General features: G+C 47.1%; 2 long non-coding RNA genes across 2 annotated transcripts; one reads left to right on the top strand and one right to left on the bottom strand.

Moving 5' to 3' along the window:
- Nucleotides 1–2,867: 2,867 nt before the first annotated feature.
- LOC122695592 lies at nt 2,868–10,446 on the top strand. Its single transcript, XR_006341428.1, has 3 exons — nt 2,868–2,949; nt 6,459–6,509; nt 10,366–10,446. It is a non-coding gene; the product is annotated as an uncharacterized LOC122695592 (long non-coding RNA).
- LOC122695591 lies at nt 3,714–20,785 on the bottom strand. Its single transcript, XR_006341427.1, has 3 exons — nt 20,519–20,785; nt 19,566–20,401; nt 3,714–7,335 (listed from the first exon to the last, which is right to left on the bottom strand). It is a non-coding gene; the product is annotated as an uncharacterized LOC122695591 (long non-coding RNA).
- Nucleotides 20,786–22,102: the final 1,317 nt, after the last annotated feature.

The following is a 22,102-nucleotide window of genomic DNA, read 5'->3' as shown; positions in this document are numbered from 1 at the left end:
TTCCAAATCAAGATGACAGCGGGCCGAGTGCAGAGACGCTGGAACTGGTCACGCGAGAACTGCAGCCCTTCCCGCGAGAACCGCGTCCCTTCCCGCGAGAACTCACGAGAACCCCTTACCCCAGGGTCAGAAGCCCTGTAAACAGCCCCACAGCACAGCTTGTCAGCAGAGCTGGTAAAAGAAAGCTGAAGCTTCAGTCTCTCTGTTCTTGTTGGTAGAAAGCTTTCCATCACTTTTGATCTGAGCACAGTCTCTACTGGCTCCATGGACACCAGGCAGGAGGGCCCTCATTGGGGCCTAACTCGAAAAAACAGGTAACAAAGCAATGATGTCCGCCCCCAAGGCCCCTTTGTCTTTTCTGTACCCCTTTCTGGTGGCCACAAGTTCTTAAAAGCTCCTCTTTTTGCAGAAAATGTAAAGAAAGGGGAAAGCAGCAATAGTAACAGCTTCATGCAGACCCAGAAAAACCCAGAAAATAGGGAAGGTGCTAGAAGGGTGATGAAAAGCTTGAGTTCATCTCTGTGAGAACTGGAGTCTGGAGATAATATTATCAACAGAGAAGAGGACAAGACCTAGAAATGACCAGCCCCAGTACCTTCTCTCACAGTCCCTTCCCAGGCAAGCCTCAAGAACGGACAGAAGTAGATAGGGTGTTCCTCACCCAGAGACATTCATTTCCTAGGTAACTGAGGGCGAATCGCTTCCCCCAAGCGGAGCTTCTCTAGTTCCACCTGAAAATCCAGAAATATAGAGCCTTCCCTGCCTTTTAAGGTTTACTTAGTTAAAGGAACTAGAAAGGAAAAGCAGGCAATCACTGTGTTGCCAGGTGCCCCTTATTATATGCAAATTTGGAGGCCCAGACATAATCCTGAGAAAAAGCTTTGAGCTGGCTCCGGGGATTTCCTCCCAGGCCTCTCCACATTCTCCCCTTGGGGAGAGAAATTCATTTCAATGCTAGTTAAGACCCGCCTTTCAAATTATTTAAGGCAATTAACCATGTAAAATTTCCATTTCGGGCTCACAATAACACTCAGAATGATACGAACAGCTTTCAACTGCAAATAGTCTTACAATTCCCAACATCAGTGACGTCTCTCATGGGTGAGAGAGGCCAACCTATGCTTATTTTCTAGAAAAAAAAAAAAAAAAAGAAAAACTGGAGAGAAAATAGACATGAATGTGTTGTGCTAAGTCGCTTCAGTCCTGTCTGACTCCCCTTGACCCCACGGACTGTAACCCACCAGGCTCCTCTGTCCATGGGATTCTCCAGGCAAGAATGCTGGAGTGGGTTGCCATCTCCTACTCCAGGGGCTCTTCCTGACCCAGGGATGGAACCCGTGTCTCATGTCTCTGGCATTGGCAGGCAGGTTCTTTGCCACTAGCACCACCTGGGAAGCCCACATGAATATGTGTAATCATATATATTATGATTATGTTAATATATATGTACTTACCATAAAACAGCTCAAGTTGACAAAAGTAAACTGACTCTATTAAAACTTTGAAATGATAAAAAAAAAAAAAAAAGGACCTACCTCTCCCCTAGGGGGAATCTATGCAAGTAGAAAACTAGAAGAATAAAGCAAAAGTGAACTTTCAAGATCTAGAAGATAACCTGGGGAGGAAGGGCATCCCACCTTCTCATTGCTCTGCCCTGCTCTGTATGGATTATAGTTGATGGAGCCAGACTGTATTTGGATTTGCATGTTTGCTCAGAAGAAGAGCCACAGAAAGGTCTAGAAACTCAGCTGGTGTTTGACACAAATCTTGGGGCTTGGACCCCACCCCCGGCCCCAGTCCAGGACCTGATGTGAATTGCACAGACTTGATCCCTTTGCCTTTGATATGGAAGCTGGCCCTTCGCACTGGGCTCTCAGTGCTAAAGAAAACAGCCCTTGCGGAATCATATTTGCCTGCTGCCCTGGCTGCTTGCGAAGTGCCGCTGCATTCAGGGTCGGTGTCGGTGGGGGTGAATGGCAGGGGTCCTTTCTTCTTTGGGTTTGATACATCCTTCCTTCCGCTGCTCCTTGCAATCAACTGCTAGGAGAAGGAGGGGAGCAGGCAGGAGGGAGAAAGGGAGGCTTCCGGAAGCCTCTCTCCTTCCATGCCGTCGCAGTTTGCCCGATAATGACCCTGGAGACTTCCACCTGCCCCCAGCGAAGGACTTGGTTACCGCCAAGCCCTCCCAGGCATCACCCCCCTTGCTCACTTCCTCCTCTTCCTGCCCCCAACCCCCACCCGCCAGCCTCCTGCGGCTCCACGTCTCAGGAAGCCGAGCTTGGGGCTCTGTAGCTGGGAGCTCTCCTCCCTTCACTCTGTGGGTCACCGTCACCCACAAACGCACAGACCCAAGCAGTCCCGTTCCTGGGTTCCTGTTTGCATCTGGAAGCGAGCGGGTGGCTTTAAAGAGAGCTGGTCGCTTATTCTTCATTCTGTTGATAAATAATGTCCCTGTGCACTGTGGGGAAAGGGCTTCTTCGTGCATATTTTAACACTAATTTGGGATTGGTTTGTTTTTAGTGTATGGTCTGTCTCGCCCTGGGGTCAGACAGCCTGAAGCCCACACTTGGGTCTCCCGCAGGTTTTTTTGGCGGGGGGGGGGGGGGGGGGGGGGGGACTATGCTGGGTCTCAGTTGTGGCATGCGGGTTCTTTAGTTGCGGCGTGTGGGATCTAGTTCCCTGACCACGGGTGGAACCCGAGCCCCCTGCATTGGGAGCATAGAGTCTTAGACACTGGAACACCAGGGAAGTTCCTAGAGTTTTATAACACCAACTTTTCTATAGTGGCCAGTTTTGTTTTTGTTTTTTTTTTTTAAACTTCCCAGTTTTGCATGCAGGAAAGCAAAGGCTGGTGATCGTTCTGGAGTCTCAGATGACCTGCACCCCTCTACCTGCAGCTTGTGGCTGGTGGGACACACCCTGGAGCAAAAGCCCTGGTGTGCAGAGAAGGTTTGTTGCTTCCCTTTCAGTTTTTTATTGGAAGACTTGTTCTGGCGGGGAGGCAGGTACACACCTGCAGGGGTTGGGGACTTTGACTAGAGCACAAGCTTCCAATGCTTATGATTTTCGTGGAATCAGCCCCCTCTTTGCAAGTTAATTTCAGAGTCACACCTCTAATCCTGGCCTGTCATCTCGCTGATATGTGTCCTAAGGGGTCTGGGGCAAGAACGTATAGATGATCCAACATCTATAGATGGTCCAACTACTTCTGTTGGAGAAAAACAACTGCAAGGGCATGTCCCACATAGAGCAGGCATTGCTGCAGTCTGTTCACTGGAGGGACTGATGCGGAGGCTGAAGCTCCAGTACTTTGGCCACCTGATGCGAAGAGCCAGGTCACTGGGAAAAACCCTGATCCTGGGAAGGATTGAAGGCAGGAGGAGAAGGGGATGACAGAGGACCAAATGGTTGGATGGCATCTTGGACTCAATGGACTTGAGTTTGAGCAAACTCCAGGAGATGGTGAAGGACAAGGGAGCCTGGTGTGCTGCAGTCCATGGGGTCGCAAAGAGTCAGACACGACTGAGCGACTGAACAACAGAGTTGCAGTCACAAAATCAGCATGGGTCCCTCAGCCAGACCTCATGGAGTGCCAGGTCATGAGTACATTACAGTTGCAATTACAGTGAAAAGAGGAAAATCACACTTGCTTCCCAAACAGAAATTTATTTATAATGTTATTTATTTATTCATTTATTTTTGGCTGCGCTTGGTCTTCGTTGCTCTTCAGGACCTTTCTCTAGTTTCAGAGAGCAGGGACTACTCTCTAGTTGCGCTGCGCAGGCTTCTCATTGCAGTGGCTTCCCTTGGTGCTGAGCACAAGCTCTAGCTCGCAAGGGCTTAGTTAATTGCAGGACACAGGCTCAGTAGTTGCAGCTCTGGGGCTCTAAAGTGCAGGCTCAGTAGTTGTGGCGCTCAGTTGCTCTGAAGCATGTGGGATCTTCCCAGACTAGGGATCAAACCTGTGTCTCCTGCATTGGCAGGTGGATTCTTTACCACTGAACCACCAGGAAAGCCCTCTGAAATGTTTATTTTTAACATGGCAGATAGTTCATAATAATATGAGCTACTAAGGCATGTGGAAGAAGCAAGAAAGGTCATTAGGATTAACTATCTTTGAAAGGTTTAAAGACTCAAAATGCATCTCCAGGGCCAGGCTCTTTGTTGCCCACTCCTTCCCTCTCTGGCCTGGGTCACACGCCTCCCACCTCTTCCTGCTGCGTCCTGTTGCTGCCCAAGGTCTCCAGTCATGCATGTCCTGCTGTGTCCACTGCTTCCTCTGGACCCTGCTGCTGACTGCCTTTGCTTGGTCCGCCCAACCCTCCACTTCCACCTGAAGGCCACAGTCCCTGAACCTTCTGAGTTTGGTCTCTTTTTGAGGTTCTTTTTTGGGACCACAAGGAGTTTCCTCAGTGGCACTAGTGGTAAAGAACCCACCTGCCAATGCAGGAGACGTGAGAGATGCAGGTTCGATCTCTTGGTCAGCAGGATTCCCTGGAGGAGGGCATGGCAACCCACTCCAGTATTCTTGCCTGGAGAATCCCCATGGACAGAAGAGCCTGGTGGGCTACAGTCCGTGGGGTCACAAAGAGTCAGACGAGAGTGAAGTGACCGAGCATGTGCAGTGCCCGTAAAGCCCCATGACTCCAGACCAGCAGTCCTCAACCTTCTGGCCACCAGGGGGTCGGATTCATGGAAGACGGTTTTTCTACGAGCAGGGTAGGGGTAGGGGAATGGTTTCAGAATGATTCAAGAGCATTGCATTTATTGTGCACTTTACTGCTACTACGACTACATCCACTCCACCTCAGATCATCAGGCATTAGATCCCGGAGTTTGGGCGCCGCTGTTCTGAAACTGCACTGCGACATCCACTCTTTCAAGCTCACTTCTGCCTCAAGGCAGAAATCAAGTCTAGGGATCCACAGCAAATACACTTTTCTATCCAGTGGCAGAGTTGAGTGATTTCTGCCCCCAGCAATGAACATACATTAATTTCGCATTCAAAAATCTTAACTATTATTTTTAGTTTACTTTCAAAATCCAATATTCAAATACTCTTGACTGCTTTTCTTGAGTTTTTTCTTTCTCTCTCTTTTTTCTTTTTTCTCTTTCTTTTTATCTCTTTACTTTACAAACTCTTTCCCTCATTCCACAACCCTAGATTCACTAGTGCAATTTGTCTTTGAATTTGCCCCCTTGGGTTTTTTTTTTAAATCAAAATGGATATGACAGACTCATTGTGTCTCTACAGGTCAAACCACAGGACAGAGTGGCCAAGAATTCATTTCTGTGGGTGAATGGACGGCCCATTTTTCATTTTCTTTGTGTTGGGGACTACTAACTTGATTAAGTTTAGACCTTTTCCTGGCTAGGACCTAGTAACCCTCCAGCCATATTACAATGAATTTTGAAAAACTTAGCCAAACATTGGGCTCTACCAGAATTTTACCTTTTTGGATTTCAGAATAAATAGGCCATCAACAGAGCTGTGGGTAACTTTTGATCACACAGGGAAACACATTGTCATGGAATTTTTTTTCATGTGTTAATATAATGATTTAATAAAGACATTTGGCACAGAAATAAAACTCTCAGAGACCAAGCATTCTGAACAATGAGAGGATTAAGATCAGCCTATAGGGGATATTAGCCAAAGTGTCTCTTCTGGCTTTGGTAAAACTCTTCCATCTGTTTAGAGATAAATTCATTATCCTTAACTAAAAACCCCCCTGAAATAGATGTGGTGGAGAAAAAAAGTTCAGCCTCTGTTATAAGACTTTCCAAGCAAGCTTAAAATCACTCAGAAACAAAAAGGCAGAAGGAAAAAGAAAGGACAGAATCTGCGACACTGAGGGCCCGCCTTGGTGTTTTATCTGCATAACGGCGCAGTTCGCAAAGTCTGGATCCCATTTCATTGGAACTAAACGTAAATGTAGTGCCTGGAATTCTCCCAAATGAATAAATTCTTCGCTGATAATTTTTAAGTGAAGAAAGATCAACAGGATAGGAGCATGAGGGGGAGCTGTGGGCTGCAGGGTGTGTACGTGTGCGTGTGTGTGTGTGTGCACATGTGAGTGTGTGTACACACACGTGCCTGCGGATGGATTGGGGAAAATAGAGTATAAGTGAAAGTACTCAAATTCTCATCGGATGTGCCCATCGGAGTGGGAATCCCCAAAACAAGAAAGGTGTGTATTTCTTTGCATTTAGCTGGACAGCTGGGAGAGCGGTGGACACATTTTTTTTTTTCTTTTTGTTTTGGACATGCCGTGCTAAATTCTGTCTTTCTTGGAAAACGCCAGTAGATTCATTTCCTCTAAAAAGAACTCATGCTGATTCCTTGCTCTCATCTGTTCCTGGTCAGTTTTCCTGTCTTATCCTGAGGACAGCAGCCCAACAAACCCAAACCTCTCTTCCTTAAATCCTCTTCAGATCTTCCTTCTCTCTTTCTGTAGGCTGGTTTTCCTGCCCTGGATGGTGGCCAGAATGATGGCAGTTAAGGGCAGGTGAGAGATTGCACTGTGGGTCGTTGCTCTCTTTAATTTTCCTCCATTTCGTAAGGTCTGTTTTTAAAATTAATTTGTGTTGTTGTAGTCGTTGATTTACAATGTTCTGTTAGTTTTGGGGCTTCCCTGGTGGCTTTGGGGGTAAAGAATCTGACTGCAGCGCAGGGACAGCAAAGTGAATCAGCTACACATGTACACGTATCCCCTCTCCTTCGGATTTCCGTTCCATTTAGGGCAACACAGCGCTGAGTAGTGTTCCATGTGCTGCAGTAGGTTCCTCTTGGTTCTAATTTTATATGTACTAGTGTGTATCTGTCAATCCCAATCTCCCAGAGTATCCCTCCCTCTCGCTTTCCCTTTGGTAATTATAAGCTTGTTTTCTATCTGTGACTGTCCGTTTTGTAGGTAAGTCGTTTGCACCACTTTTTTAGAATCCACATACAAGAGATATCACACCGCATTTGTCTGTCTCCACCTGACTCACCTCATTCAATGTAACAATCTCTAGGCCCATCCCTGTCGCTGCAAGTGGCATGATTTCATTCTTTTTATGGCTGAGTAATTTTGTGATATCTTGCTGAGCACAGTCTGAAACTTCTACAGTGATGGAAATAACAAAACTCTATGAGAGACTCGTGTTCACTCTCAGGATCGAGGTTACCTAAGGAGGAACTTAGTGGTTTGTTTACATAAATCTGTCCACCAAGTCTTGAAAAGTCCTGCAAGGAACGCAATTCTTTTAGGGGCCTGAGGTTCTCCTTTAGCTTCTTTGCTTGAGAAATGAAGGAAAAAGACACGGCCGTGGAGTCTGCTCTTCCTTCAACCACTGGAAGAAAGGAAGAGTAGAAGAGAAAAGTTAACAAAGAGAGGACACGTGTCCCTCCTCTTTCCTTCCCCTCTCCCAGTCCGTGGGCAAAATCTAATAAAGATGATTAAATTACATGTCTTTTCCTCCCATTGAAATCCACTGCATACTATTCAAATATTAGAACTCAGGAAATAAGGTCCCTCATGAAACCTTAGACGGCAACACAGGGGTCTGAGCTGGAGGTCTGCCTGACTGGGCAGCTCTAATTAAGAAATCACCCTGCTGAGCAGAACTTAATCTAAATAAAATATAAAAAGGAATTCAGTGAAAACCATTACCTCCTCCCCATACACCTCAGGAGAGCTTCCACTCCCCTCAGTCCGAACAACTTTCTCTCCCAGCACTGGGGAGCTCTGTGTTGCTCTCTGTGCCCCTGATACAATCAAGAATAAAAACCCAGCTCTTGAAGAGGAAGCTGGGGCTTGTGCCTGCCTCTTGCTATTTGGCCAGACCTCCTAGGGGCCACCTGCAGATGTAGTTGATGTTATTTTGGTTTGGAGGCAGGATAGAGGATAGAGAAGCGGGTAAAGAATCTGCCTGCAATGCAGGAGACACACAGGAGATGCAGGTTCAACCCTTGGGTCAGAAATATCCCCTGAAAGAGGAAAATAGCAACCCTCTCCAATATTCTTGCTGAGAGAAAAATCCCTCGGACAGAGAAGCCTGGCAGACTACACTCCAACGTGTCTCAAAGTGTAGGACACGACTGAGTGACTAAGCACCCACAAAAAAAGGGGATGAGATTTGATCAAAGATTGATGAGTTGGACATCTAACCCACTCCTCCAGCTTTAACAGTGAACTGGGAATTCACGGACTCTCTGTAGGGCAGCTGGATTTTGCTGGCCAATCCATTAGCTGCTTTTGATGGGGTGGTTACTTGAGAGCAACTTGGGTTTTTTTCAGCATCCTTGTTCAAGTTAGTCCTTTAAGCTGTACAGAGTCTGCCTCAAACTACTCCATCCAAGTCCTGGGCTATCATTCTGATAGCAGGTGACAATGTTTAGCCTTATTTCTACCTGCAATCTGTAGAATCCAACGTTGTGTTCTTGCTGTTGCCTCCCATAAGCATTTTTGTTCCCTTTTACACAACCAGGGCTTCACATGGGCTGCCTGCCTGCCCACAGCAGTGATTCTTCAACTGTTAAAAATCTGTTGAAAGAGATGGACCCTCTTCCTAGCGGAGCGAAAAAGCACACATGCATATACATTTTCCCACTGGATGGTCAGTCTAATTATTTAGGCAATTCTCCTCCCTTCTCTTGTTTCATATATTATTGGGTTGGCCAAAAAGTTTGTTTGAGTTTTTCTGTAAGATGTTATGGAAAACCCAAATGAACTTTCTGACCAACCCAAAAGACGATCCTCATAGTATTGAAGTGAGTGAGTGAAAATTGCTCAGTCGTGTCTGACTCTTAGAGACCCCATGGACTGTACAGTCCATGGAATTCTCCAGGCCAGAATACTGAAGTGGGTAGCCTTTCCCTTCTCAAGGGGATCTTCCCAACCCAGTATTCTTGCCTGGAGAATCCCCATGGACAGAGGAACCTTGCGGGGCACAGTCCATGGGGTCATCAAGAGTCAGACACGACTAAATGACTAGGCACAGTATAGCAGAACATCCTTGTCAAAATATTTATGGCTCAAGATGGGAAAATTGGACATTTCCTTTTCAAAGGTTGAACGAATGGAGAAGAGGAAAGAAAAAAGAGCAGAGGAAAGAAAAAGCAGTCAGAACACCCAAGCTAGATACAGAGAAATGATTGAAAAGAAGCGTCTGATTTTCCCATCTCTAGCCATAGCAGTTTTCTCCACATCCCCTGCCACACCACTATCAGGTTCAGGAATAAAGAACAGAGGATGTGAGGGGAAGTCTGGATATGATGCTTAGAAAACATATTCTTAAATCGCTGTAGATTCTCATTCTCTATCTTACAGTTGGTTATCTTAGCACTTAAGTCAACTTTCCATTACTTTTGTAGACATTGTATAACATCATCTTCCCCTACCCCAGTCACCAGCTGTGAGCCAGACTCATCCCAGAATGGGGGTGGGACCAGCTTCAGTTGAATAGCTTTCATGCTGACATTTGAAAGAACAAATTCCCAGCTATTGAACAAACCTAAATTTTCTACAGTTATTATAGAAGCATATCGATCTCAAGAAATGTGTGTCTCATTCTCTGTGAGACACAACTGTGATTCATAGGAGTGTAAGCTGGTACAAACTTTCTGTAGGATAATGTCTCCAGTTTTTAGCATTCATTGTAATAAACAAGGCAGGGTGTTTTGTGGCAGTAACTATTAGCCACCAAAATGATGTCATTCACTCTGGTTATAGAAATATCTTAACACTTATTAATACTTAATATTTAATAGTTAAATATGCCTCCAACAGCATCAGAACTCGATGAGTGGTGTTTAAAATCTTAATATAAGATGATGTGCTTGGTTGCAAAAAAAAAAAAAAGATGGATAAAACTCTATATTTGCCCTAAAAAAAGGAAAAATCTGAGTTCAAAGGTGACAACAGTTTGCTAGTTACATTAAGCTTGAATGTTCTGATCTGGAAAATGGGGACAGTAATAGTATGTGTCTCATAAGGCTGTTCTGAAGGTGGGCTGGAGCCTGGTGGGCTACAGTCGACGGGGCCGCAAAGAGTCGGACACGGCTGAAGCAGCTGAGCACACACACATACAGGCAAGATGCTTGTGACATCTTCAAGTCCAGTGTGAGTCAACCAGAGCCTCATTTAACAGCCTATCTTCTGACCAGTTAAAGACACAAGTCGTCCTCCAATCAACAGAGCCCATCCAGGTAGGGACAGAAAGACACCAGTTCTGGGGTGTGGCCTCCGTGACCATATTTGATGAAAGAGCAATGAGAGTACATCACTCTTATCTGAATAGAACTCAGTTACAGATATGTGATAATTGACTGAGAAATCTTCTAGCAGCCCTCTCAACTTCAGGTATGATCGGTTTTTCCAGGAAGAGCGAAACAGACCTGCGCGTGGGTGGACAAGTACTGGAGAGAAAGGTTCTTCTGTTCATGAGATTTACTGTAAGGAAAGCTACAGCCCAGGGGGTATTCTAGGCTGATCCTGTCGAGTTGGGCCTTAACTCGGCGTCTGTAAATCTGGTCCAGCGATTACCTACCACACGGTGTCACTGGTCACAGTCAAAAGACATGACGTACACAGTGTGATGGGTCAAGGGTCTGGTGCATAGAAAGCGTTGACAAATGCTTGATCCAACCACATACCAGCTTCGGACCTACACTCAGACTCAACCTCCACTATTGGCTCTATTGAAACAGTGCTAACCAAGAGGGCCAAACCTGCAGAAGGACAAGAGGAACATTCTTGCAAAGCCAATGTCCAGCTCATGGAAGGTGATGAACTAAAACTTCACCATGTGCGTCTAAGTGAAGGAGGGGAATGCTCCCTGTGGGGCTTTTAAATAACTGTGCTTTGCCCATGGCATAGTTCCCGGTCCTGAAGTTGCTTCCTTTCCTTATAATAACTGTCCACTAGGTAGCTTGTGGCCAGTGGGCTAAGGAACAGAAAGGCGGTTGGTGTCAGCCTCTTGAGATGCCAAGTGGAGAAGTTTTCCTCAGGTTTCTGGGTGGGTTTTTCAGCCAACACCCTTGAAAGGAAGCAGAGCCTGCTTGCCACAGGCATCTGGGACACAAGGACCTACACAGTATTTTTGAAAAGTTCAGTATCGCTCACCGATAAAGGGGCATTCAGTGCGGGCAAAGGCGCTCCACAGAGAGGGTGGAGACTGGGCTGCCAGGCGGTCCTCGGACAGCGCGTGCAGCCAGTTTTCTTTTTCCACCATCTCTAGAGTTGAGTAGGTGCCAAGACAGCTGAAAGCTTTCGGGGACACCCATAGACACAGATAGGGTGCCCCCCGCTCCCCCAACCCCTGTCTTTTCCATGGAACTTAGCAGTAGCAACCAGGGGCGTCATCACAGAGCGTTAATTTTTTCCCTTGCCTGGTTTCCCACATTCTGTGACCACTGCAGAGCATGCCAGGGAAAATATTGAGAGCCTAGGTAAACGAAGGGGAACCCAACATTCACCAGTCTGGCCTTAAAATAGCCGGCGGAACGCCCCCATCCTGGAGAATACACAGGCGGTGACTGTTAACCAGTGGGCCCAGAGCACCCACCCACCCCACCCCACCAGCTCGCCCCGATGCCGGTGAAAGCCTATCTCAGAGACAGGACAAAGAAGGAGCCTTTGCTGCTGGGTTGCCTTTGCCCCCAACCCACACCTTTGGTGAATATTAATGAACACGCAGTGACCTGACTGATGCAAAGCCGTGCGTGCCACTGGGTGGGATGGGGGCCTTGGGATGGGGTAGGGGGTTGGACAGGGCAGTCAGACAGAGCCAAGGGTGTTCCTGGAGGAGAGCGGAGGCTTGAGCTGCAGAACGCTCCCCAGGGCTGGGCACCCCAGGCAGGAAGAAAAATGCCTCCATATTGACTATTGGATACGCCAGGCCATGGCTCTAGAACTTGACTGTTGTGTCCTAAGGCTGCGGATCCTGGATGGAGTTTGTGAGGTGGGGAGGAGCTCTGACAGGAAGAATGTAGATAAAGAGCACAAAGGTGGGGTGAAGGCAATCTGGGGGTGAGGATAAGGAAGAGTGCAGAGGATACACTGCATCAGCATAATATTTTCTAAGTGCTCCACATATAAAGTCGCCAGATTTAGCAAATAAAAACTGCAAGATATCCAGTAATATTTGAATTTCGGATCAGTAACAAATACATTCTTTAGGATAATGTCCCCTGACATGCTACGCAGAATTCTATTTTTTAAAAATCATTTTTACTGGAAATTTAGCATCCAGCTAAATTTGAGTTTTAGATAAGCAGAGGATAGGTTTTGTTATAAATATGTCTCATGCAACATTTAAGAGATAATTATACTAAAAAGACTGGTGTTTATCTGGAACTCAAATGTAACTGGGTGTCCTGTGTTTTATCAGCAACCCTACAGCCATCCAGGTGTTGCTACCTCAACCAGAATAAAAACCCTCGAGGGCAGAGACAGTTTCTGCCAGGTTCTTTCTGCGAAACCTAATGTTGCCCATTCCACATGTTGTTCTGCCACAGAACACAGTACTGAAAGGGATAATCACTCGGGTACGTGTGCATGGCTTATTATGAGCCCTGCGATCTCAGGCAATTAACTCAACCACTGTCTCCTCGATTGTCTTGCCTTCTAAATGGGAAAAGCGATAGCTGCCTCCCTTAGGGAGTTGTTACAGGGAAACAGTATGGGTAAAGTACTAACTCTATTCTAGGCTCATGGAAAGTACTCGATAAATGTTAGCTATTATCATCACTGTTATCACTATTTTGTGCTTCTGTGGGCTCAGTCACTTCAGTCGTGTCTGACTCTTTGTGACATTGTGGACTGTTGCCTGCTAGGCTCCTCTGTCAATGCTATTTTCTTCCAGGGAATCTTCCCAACCCAGGAATTGAACATGCATCTCCTGCATTGCAGGCAGATTCTTTACTGCTAACCATGGTCCCCCCATGGTTCACCCCCTGGGGCTCAGCTCAGCCCCAGGCTGAGCTCTCTAGACTTATTAAATCTACTCACAGACAACATTGCATTGAAATAATTGAATTTCTTAACATTTTTTTGCCTATTTTGCTGTTATTTAAGGAGATTTGCAGAAACATTAAATGATCCACCAGTTTAAAAATATTTCCACCACCAACTTGAAATTCCCTCCACTGAGTCATTTTGATCATATCTTCCTAGAAGAACATAAATTGGTTCACTGTCTTTGGAAGGTAATTTGGCAACTGCTTGAAAAATTACAGATCACATTCTCTTTAAGTAGAGATTAGGATTTTATCCTGCAGGAATATTTGAACATGAACCGGGTTGTTTATCCCAGCATTGTTATGAGATCAAAATATTGAAGTGACCTAAATGCCCATCACAAGAGAATTAGTTATGTTATTGCTATTAATGTGTGTGGGTGTTCAGTCATGTCTGACTCTTTGTGACCCCATGGACTGTAGCCTGCCAGGCTCCTCTGTCCATGTGATTTTCCAAGCAAGAATACTGGAGTTGCCAGAGTTTCCTACTCCAGGGGATCTTCCTGACCCAGGGGTCGAACGCGAGTCTCCTGTACTTCCTATATTGCAGGAGAATTCTTTATCCCTCAGCCACCTGACATGTTATTAATACATTCATAGAATAAATGCAAGTTAATAATGAATGTGGACACTCTTTCAATACTGATACAGAACTCTCTAAAATATGTTCTTTTAAAAAAGACAAGGCACAAGAAAGCCTGTAAAATATCATGCCATAGTGTTAAAAACTTGAGGGGCTTCAAGGAGGTACCCGTGGAGTCTGGGTTGAATTCAGTGCCGTTCTTCCAGAGAGTCATAGTACGGAAGGGAGAGGAGTCACCTGACAGGGTCACGACCTGGCAAGCACGTCCTCAGCCAGGCGATCGAGGTCACAGCATCAGTGGTCAGTCTTGGGGATAGTATGTCCCTGTGATATGATGATGAGAACGGACTTCGTCCCTTTGGTCATCCTCCCGAAAACCCATAACCCGGGCAAGCCATGACAAAAATATTAACCCAACTCACACTGAGGGACGTTCTACAAGATATTTGACCTCTTCAAAGCTGTCAAGGTCATCAAAAGAAGGTAAGTCCGAGACACTAGCACAGACGAGAGGAAGCTGAGGAGACAGAACAGTTAAAGACGAGGTGGTATCCTGGATGAGACCCAGGAACAGAGAGGACAGTGGGGTGAAACCAGTAAAACCTGATAAGCTATGGATTTTGGTTATTAACAGTGTACTGACGTTGCTTCCTTAGTGGTGACAAATGTACCCCAAGAATATGAAGTTAACAAAAGAGGAAACTGCATGGTGGCATATGCAGGGACCCTGTAATAGCTTGGCAAACCCCGTTTAAATTTTCTAAAATAAAACACATCAAAATGAAAAGGGGGTAGAGAGTACATTGGATTGGCCAAAAAGTTCATTCGGGTTTCTCCATCCCATGTAAAGGACAAACCCAAACAAACTTTTTGGCCAGCGCAGTATAATGGCTTTCATGCCCATGAAACATTTGTGGAAGAACAGGCCACAAACTGAGAGTTTCTGTTACCTCTGTAACCAATAAGGATCCGAGTTATTGGAGGGGAAAGTTTCACTGTATGCACTTTTTTAAACAAATCTTTTTATTCTGTATTGGAATATAGTTGATAACAAGTTGTGAGAGTTTCAGGTATCAGCAAGGTGATTCGATTATCCACGTACTATTCTTTTCCAAAGCTTTTCCCGTTTAGCTTGTTACACGATATTTATATACACTTTAATATTTTAAATTAAAAATTGTAAATTTACTACCATTTAAAAATACTACAATTGACATTTTACAAAAATAAAACAGGATTTTTAATCCAAGTTGTTTCTAAAAGATGCATTTGTTTTGAGTTGCATTTTTTTTAAGTAACCCATCAAATCAGATTCCATAATGCACCAGATCAGCTCCCAAAGAAGTAGTTAATTTGGATTAATTTTGCATATTAAGAAGTGAATGGTCCCAAAGTACAAGGCTTCAAGGACAATGGTACTGGGAATATGCAAAGGGAAAGAAGGCCTTTGATAACGGTCTGAATGCATGGTTTTGCCCGGACTCTGAGCACCCAGGTGACGTGATGAAGGTACATGGTACCCAAGGAGGGACGGGAAACAGAAAATGCCCAGAGAGGGGGCTGGATGCCCCAGAGACTGACTCTGCTGACGTGATGCACACGTGAGGTTCTCTCTCCACCTGCTGCCCAGCAGCCTCGATCCCGTATCATCCCAGTTCCACAACGAGCGTTTCTGTGTTTTAACCCTTAAGCCAGAGAAATATACTAAAACGTCGGACTTCTGTAGGGCACTCTGGAGATAGGAGAGCTGACTCTGGGGTCCTCCCTTCCTGCCCTGACCCGTCACCCTTCTGTTTCAGCCACTGCTTAGCAAAAAAAATCAATTGGGAGGTGACAATGAAGTGAATTCAAACCTGGAATTTCTCTTCTCCAGGAAGAGAAACCGAGCCCTTCAGGCAAAGTCGCAAGCTGGAGAGAAAGGACACAGGATTAACCAGTCACTGAGCCGGCTGGGGGCCGGGAGCCAGAAGGACACCCAGCAGGAGAGGCAGGGAAACGGTTAATAATTCACGGTGACACGTTAAGCCAGCTCCTCGGGGGCTCCAGTTTGGCTGATTGCAAAGTCAAAACAGAGCCGTCGGAAACTGGGAAGGTGCTGTCACTTTTACTGTATTTTTCCACACGTATTTTTAATTTTTTTTTTTTCAATTTGGAAATGCTCATGGGGAGCCGGAAAAGGTAGGCTGGAGAACTCCCGGGGTCTGAGAGAGGAGAAACTGTGTCCTTGCCCAGCTCTCAGTCTGATTGAGACCAGCAGCTCCCCAAGGGCGTCCCGCACCGAAGCCAGCTAGGTTACCTGGTCCTGCCACTGCCGCGAAACATCCCCACCGCCTCTCGTTTTCACTGCCCTTCGACGCCAGCAGTGTGCAGCCCTGCCACGTTACACTAGCAACGTCCTCTGTCCACCAGCCACACCAGCCTCCTGGTCCTAAACCCAGCAGCTGCCGAACAGGGAGCAGACGGGGAGAGATGAAAAACACCCCCAAAAGTGGGTAACTGGGAAACCCAGGGCAGAGAGGCAGAGGAGAATGAAATACTGTGCCCTTGGGATTGACCCATACACACTGCTGACACTGTGTATAAAATAGATAGCTGATGAGGACATACTGTACGGGGCGGGAAGCTCTACCCAATGTTCCGTGGTAACCTGAACGGGAAGGTGGCCCGAAAGTAGCCCGCCAGGCTCCTCTGTCCACGGGATTCTCTCGGCAAGAGTCCTGAAGTCGGTTGCCATTTCCTTCTCCAGGGGCTCTTCCCAACCCAGGGATGGAACCCAGGTCTCCTCCGTTGCAGGCGGATTCTTTACCGTCTGAGCCAGCAGGGCAGTCCTTGTCATGTGCACTTGTGTGGCTGTGAAGGGCAGGGAAGCCTGGTGCCTGCCGTCCGTGAGGTCACAAACAGTCAGATACGACTTAGCAACTGAATAGTCACAACAACTGATGGTTGGTTCAGCTTGCTGTACAACGGCAGCTAACGCGACATCGGAAAGCAACTTCCTCCAACACCAATCAGCCCAGCCGGCGCGTGGGCACCTGCTCCCACAATGCCCAGCCATCCTGCGGGAATGCCCGGAAGAGCAAGTGGCGAGTGCAGGATGTCTGACGTGACCGTGTGCCCTGCTTTGGGGAGAAGACGGGCCGTTCCCGCACACTGTGAAAAATGTCCTGGGAGATTTACCTGCCCTTGGGTCTCATAAACCTTGGCTTGTGTTCTGAACTTTTAGGCGTGATGAGTATTTACTTGGCACTTCCTTTCTAAGTTATTAGGAGTACCCTCATCACAATGAAACATTTAAATAACATTTGCTACATCCGAGGGCATGTCCTCCTTGAAGAATAGCCTTGTAGATTATTTTAACTCAGAGCTTGACAACTTGACATTAAGGGTAAGCATGTTTGTCATCCCCCTTACACACACACACACACACACACACACACACACACCCTCTCCTCTCTTCCAGCAAGCCTTGCACTTGCTTCTGAGGTCCCCCCAAAGGGCATGAGATCTGCTAACCCTGAAAACAGCTTCTGTCAAAAGGCTCAGCTGCTGAACTCTTTCCCTTTGGTTTGGCCAAAGCCTATCGCCCGGGTCTCAGGTTCCTTCACGATGGCTCCGGGCAAATGCCCGGCGGGTCATTCACCGCAGACCTTCTGCACCCTGTCCCCTGACCTATCTCATGGAATAGTGCAGAAACACAATTCCCCTATTGTTCTCTGACTCGGGGACTGAGGAAAGGGGGAACGTGCATGCACACAAAACCTCCCTCGAAAAGATTAGCGCAGTTATTAGCCAGGAGCGATGGTTATAAGCCATTCTGCTCTCAAATTCTCCCCAGCACCAGGTCACCTCAGAGGCTCTTAAAGCTCCAAACACAAGACAGTGTGTTCTCCTGCATTTTGCCACATTGTTCTAGAAGGCGACTGGGCCAGTGCTTAATGCTGCCCTCACCCACAAGGCTAATAAGCAGACGAAGTAAACAGTGAATAATGCATGTGTCTGAGCCCTGGGTCCCCACGCCCCTGTAAGCCTGTAAGAGGCAGATGTCTGGGGCCAGACGTCACTGGCAACTGATTTGCCCAATTTGGGCAAAATGCTTATTGCAACAGCGCTGTAGATTACAGCTCAGCTCGTGGCTGCTGTTCAGCGGTGTGCTGTCTCCCCCTGCACCATTTTTTTTTTTTTTTTGGTCGCTCACTACAGCACGTGGGATCTTAGTTCCCTGATTAGGGATCAAACCCACGACCCCTGCAGTGGAAGTGTGAAGTCTTAACCACTGGACCACCGGGAAATCCCATTCCCCCTTGCACCCGATGTGAATAACAACCATTGACCACTGCGCTACCGCTCTGCTGGCCCATCCAGTCTCCTTTCAAGAGTTAGGGATATGTTTCAGGAGGGAAATTAAATTGTTCCCAAACTTTGTACCCACGTCCTTATACTACAGACATATTTCAGACCTGTAATCGCAGAGAAAATGAAGTCTTTAATGTTATCCCCCTCAATATACATTGATTACATAGACGATTATGGGAGACATACAAAGAAGAAAGGTTGGAGGATAGAAAGATTTGTGATATATATGTGGTGGTGGTTTAATCGCTCAGTCGTGTCCGACTAACGCGACCCCATGGACTGTAGCTAGAGAAGGAAATGGTAACCCACTCCGGTATTCTTGCCTAGAGAATCCTGTAGACGGGGGAGCCTGGTGGGCTGCCGTCCGTAGGGTTGCACAGAGTCGGACACGACTAAACCGACTTAGCATGCATGCATGCATTGGAAAGGAAACGGCAGCCCACTCCAGTATTCTTGCCTGGAGAATCCCAGGGACGGAGGAGTCCGGTGGGCTGCCCTCTGTGGGGTCACACAGAGTCGGACACGACCGCAGCGACTTAGCAGCAGCAGCAGGGACTGTAGCCCACCAGGCTCCTCCATCCCTGGGGTTCTCCAGGCAGGAATACTGGAGGGGGTTGCCATCCCCTGCTCCAGGGGAGCTTCCCGACCCAGGGATCGAACTTGAATCCCTTGCATTGCTGGTGGTCTCCTGCGTTACCTAATACCAATTGACTGATTAACTACATTTAAGTTACTGATAAATTAAATGAGACATTGAAAGAATTTGCCAATTGAGTCCAGACTGCTCGTCCAATAATTCTGTGAATATTCTACCCAAGAGTGTACCTCCGTGTGTAAATAAATATAGAGGTGACCATTACCTACAGTTCAGGAAACAATTCAGTCGTTCCTTTATTCTTCAAATGGTGCTGATTCCCTACCATATTAAACAGGTTTGTCTTAGAGCAGCCATGTTAAAAATCCTATTGTTTCCAGAGGAATCAGTACTGTCTGGAAAACACAGGCCTGGGAAAGAAACTCTCAATGCTGAGCAAAAAAAGAGGACATTTTCTATGTGATGGCAAATTGAGAAAGTTTTCAAGCGTCTATGGTTCATTGCTGAGAAACCTACAGATGTTAAACTTTGCACATGTCTATGAAATACATTTACAAAGTATTAGCTATAACCCCGTTCCTACGAATCCACGTCTTTACAGGCTTCAGCCTCATTTCTCATGCAGCAGGCTATCAGACAAGCTTCTGTTGAAAGAAATAGAGTCTGGAGGTAAATGACCAAGTCACAATGATTATTTTATATTGCGTGTTATCTATATGCACACATCTGGACAGAACAAGCAATATACCACTGTTTGCATGTAACTTTCATAGTGTGTGCTAACACACACACACACACACACACACACACACAGAGTCTTTCCCATATGGGAAGTTTAATGTTTTAGTTAAACTCCAGAAAGCCTTTTTTTGTAAAATTGGAATGCAACTGAAATTCTAGCTGAATTGGCTTCGCAAAATGGAGGTTAAAAATAATTAATAATAATAAATGGGTCATTTGGAAAGTACCTAAAATCCTGAGGCTAAAGGCATAAACATAAAAGAGCCTAATCGTATAGAATGTATACACACCACTCTTGAAAATCATTCACTGACGACAAGACAGATGGGAAGATACAGCTGCTGAAACAATTTTCTCCTTAGGATGCCTAGAACTAAGCACCCCATGTTATTACACTGTCCATAAGCAGGATGGGCATTTTCGAGGCTTCATAAAGGAAGTGTCTGAAGCACGTCCATCACATTCACTGGGGTCTGTCCACCCACAGACACAGGCACACACTCGTCCAAACCTGACACTCCGCTCTGCAGAACTGGTATCATTTCCTTCTGCATTATTCCTACATCAAGTTCCCAGTAATGGTGAAAATGACCCACAAAAAGGAGAACAAATAGCAGAGCAAAGAACAGCCTGGCTCCGGTGAGGCACAGAGCTATTTGTCCACCAAAAGGTCCAGTCCATAGGGGCCCAGCTCACCAGCATCTGCGTGTGGATGAACTTTCCAGAAAGGATGCTCCCTGGGTACCACTCATGGGCAGAAACCAGATCCACAGCGGGGGCCTGCTGCTCACACGTGCCTGAGCCACATCTCTTTAACTGGACAGGGCTGAGGTCTCCCTTGCTTACTTCTGGTGGACATTGCAAATTCAGAGCAAAGGAGGGTTTACAGACGAGGTGATGGTAGGAGACAGAGGCCCAGCAGGGACCCAAGGCAAGCAGGCTTGCTTGTCAGGAGGAGAATCCTGTCAGGTGCACACAGTCATTGCTCATTATCTCCCCAAATCCAACGAGCCCACCCCGCTCATTCATACACATCAAGGCAATTCCTCTGCAGGGTTTGGCCTGCCTCTCCCATAGCAGCCAGCCAGCCAGGGTGCTGCTCTGAGACTGCGGACACCACCAGTACCTAGATCGTGGCCAAAGGAATAGAAATGAGAATCACCACCTAATGATCTGTCCCAGTCGAGAGAAAACAAGTCTCGTGCGACTGACAAACAGCTCTTCAACCCAGGCAGCTACTCACCTAGATCTGGCAAGAGGATTGACCGAAAAAGTCAGGTTCAACATCCAGACTCAAAAGGAGCAAAATCCAAGGGGATCTAACTCGGCCATGCTCTGCCCTGTCCCTCCGTCTAGCTGACCCAGGACACGACCCCGATAAGCTCAGCCCAGTCGTGGAGAGGGAGCCGGGGGTCCCGCCTGGGCCTGCCTCTCCTCCTCAGGTCCGAGCCGCAAGCCCCAGCGCTGGTGTGCCGAACGCCCGCTCCCGACATTGAATGAGCCCGCAGAATACCTCGATCTGATCTTTTATAGTGCTTTGTTTATTACCTGTGTGCCCTTATTTCATAAGGGAACCAAGAAAGAGAGAGAGAGAGCTCGCAGCAATGATGAAGATGACTATTCGCGGCGATCCAAAGACAGCGTTTCTTAGGCTTCATTCATCCAGCAAATGTGGCCAGACAACCTAGCAATTGTTCTCTCAAATGTCACCTTTCTGTAAGGGCCACTGTGCCGACAAACCTCGGCTGTCTCGGGGTGGGTTTTTTTTTGCTCCCCTGGAGTGCCCCCCTCCCCCAAATGGTTGTGTTATCCTCCAGTATCTCTACAGAAATTGAACCGACAAGAAAAGCTTTTCTTCTTCTTCCAGCCAGCACCCCCCCCACCCCCACCCCATCCGTTTTTCCTTTCTTCTGCATGCGGCTTGAACAATTTGGCTCTGTTCTGGGTGCATTCCTGTGGCCCATTCTCTTCCAGTCCCCTGTGTGGGACCCGGGATGGTGGACCCAGAGAACACAGGCTCACATTCAGCCCCAGCACGGTGTTGCTGGGGGGGGGGAGGGGGGTGGGCGGTGTGCTGGCGGGGGAGGCAGAAAAACGAACCGAATATACCTAGGATGGTTGCGCCACCAGCTTAATACCTGGGCTGAGAGACAAAGGCTCTTTAGAAAAAGCCCCGGGCGGCAGGGTGACCCCCTCCCCCTCCCTCCAGGAGTTCAAAAGATAACAGGGGCTGAAAATAAAGCCCTGGCGTAATGAAAGTTTTCCAAGCCATTTCAGAAGTTATTACCAACGATGACAGAGGACTCGCTGCCCCCTCTTTTGGGTGAACCGTCTCTTCTCCTGTGTGACGCGAGCCCTGCTCCTGGCACGTGTGAGTGTGCGCGTGAGTGTGTACACACACGTACGTGCCCTCATCCCTGAACAAAATGACCACAGCGCTCAGCTCCTTACACAAGCGGAGGTGCCACCGTGTCTTGGAAAGTCCCTGATTTGAAGGGAATCCACAAAATGACGAAGCCCTTTCAACACGATCCCTGTTTTATTCTAAACGAGGGGTGAGTGGGTGCTTTGTAATTTTTATCCCTGTGTTTATTTCCGCTTGAGATCCAGAATTTGCACTTGCCCATGGAAGAGGGCAGAAGTCCTCAGAATACGTTCTGAGGATAAAAAGGAAGGGGGTTAGTGCAATTTAAACAGATCACAAGGTGTTCAGAGGACCCCTCCTCTAAATGGGACGGTGCCCTGCTTGTGACAGTCAGACTTCAAAGGCCAGCTTGAAGACAGTGCCTCATGGTTGTTAGCTCCAGGGCCTTACCCAAAGTTCTTC

This window comes from Cervus elaphus, chromosome 5 (assembly GCF_910594005.1).
Source record: "Cervus elaphus chromosome 5, mCerEla1.1, whole genome shotgun sequence".
Taxonomy (NCBI): Eukaryota; Metazoa; Chordata; class Mammalia; order Artiodactyla; family Cervidae; genus Cervus; species Cervus elaphus.
The sequence above is the reverse complement of the archived record's forward strand: the minus strand, read 5'-3'. Positions and strand labels throughout refer to the sequence as shown.